Source organism: Rissa tridactyla, chromosome 19 (assembly GCF_028500815.1).
Source record: "Rissa tridactyla isolate bRisTri1 chromosome 19, bRisTri1.patW.cur.20221130, whole genome shotgun sequence".
Lineage (NCBI taxonomy): Eukaryota > Metazoa > Chordata > Aves > Charadriiformes > Laridae > Rissa > Rissa tridactyla.
This window is the reverse complement of record NC_071484.1, coordinates 1,048,010-1,049,606: the sequence shown is the minus strand read 5'-3', so window position 1 is coordinate 1,049,606 and position 1,597 is coordinate 1,048,010. Positions and strand designations below refer to the sequence as shown.

General features: G+C 49.7%; 1 pseudogene; it reads right to left on the bottom strand.

Moving 5' to 3' along the window:
* Positions 1–221: 221 nt before the first annotated feature.
* Positions 222–1,160, bottom strand: LOC128919360 (olfactory receptor 6F1-like; annotated as a pseudogene).
* Positions 1,161–1,597: the final 437 nt, after the last annotated feature.

The window sequence follows — 1,597 nt, the reverse complement described above, 5'->3', positions numbered from 1 at the left end:
ACAGGTGAATCCTTGACAAAATGAAGCCCTTGGCAACCTGGAATTCAAACCTATGGGAAGACCACTCCTCCAGTCTTCTGTTGGAGAGCTGTTTCTGGATGGTATTTGTGAGCTGTGAGTGGAGTGAAATGGGCTCAGTGGGAAACTGGTGGCAGGGTAGAAGTCATGGGAGGGAGGGGATGTACCTGTTTGCTCCCACTGAGGCCCTTTGAAAAGTCACTTCACTTGTTCTGGAAGGCCCACCATGAGAACAACTCATCTTTGTTTCTGAGTGTGTAAATGAAGGGGTTCAACAAAGGAGTTACAAGTGTGTGAAAGGTGTTCATGAGTTTGTTCAGATCCAGGGAGTTCTGGGCCGATGGCTTGACATACAGGAACATGGTGGAGCCATACCAGATTGTGACGACACTAAGGTGGGCGGAGGAAGTGGAAAACACCTTTTTTTGACCATGGGTTGACATGATTCTGAGCATGGAAGAGGTGATGTACACGTAGGAGAGCTGGGTAACCACACAGGGCGCCACCAGAACAGTTTAGGAGGCAAGGAACGTTGCTAGCTCCATGGGCCACATGTCACTGCAGGAGAGGGCAAGGCAGGAATCTATATCACAGAGGAAATGATTGATGACATGTGGCCCACAGAACATCAGCCTGGATGTCAGAAAGGCCATCAGCGAGACGGACAGAAAGCCTCCCAGCCAGGAGCTGAGCGCCAGCCGAGCAGAGAGGACACTGCTCATGAGGGAGCTGTATCTCAAGGGGTAGCGTATGGCTAAGCGGTCATAGGCCGTGACAGACAGGAGAAAACACTGAGTGGAGCCTAGGGAGAGAAGAAAGAACAACTGGAGGATGCACACACTGAAGGAGATGGTCTGGCTACTCCCCAGCATGACTCCTATGGCTTCGGGAACAACACGAGTGGTGTGCCAGATCTCCAGAAAGGGGAGTTTACGGAGGAGAAAGTACATTGGGGTACAGACGTTGCTGTTCGTCCACATGAGAGCTATGATGGATGCATTGCATGTTACTGTCAAGGAGCACGTCAGTGCAAATACCACCACAAGGGAGACCCAGAAATGCCACGTGCCTGGGAAGCCAAGATGGATGAATTCTTCCACAGTTGTGCCATTTGCTATGTGTCCCCCAGGATTGAGGTTCATCTGCAAAGACAGGAAAGTTTCTGGGAGAGTCTGCATGCCTGTGCTGGTCCTTCAGATGGCACTAGGAGTGAAACTAGAACAAATGATGCCTCACCAACCTCATTGCTTTCTATGTGGAGATGGGAGGCACTGTGGGAAGGGGAGGGGCACTGCCTGGGGTGTACCTTGACTTCATCAAGACCTTTGAAATGCCCTCATGGGTGCACACACATGCACACCGAGCTATGCACACTCACAGGCATGCACACGCATAAATATGTCTGCTGTTGCGGAATTTTATTGTACCATTTGAGGCAAATGAAACACATGCTTATGCTTAGATTTATAAAAAAAAACCAACCAACCGACCACCAAATGGTCAACGTATTGGCCAGAGTCCTACCACCATAAGCAGTTCTACAAGGAGTCTGCAAAGATGAATCAGGAGATGATTTGTT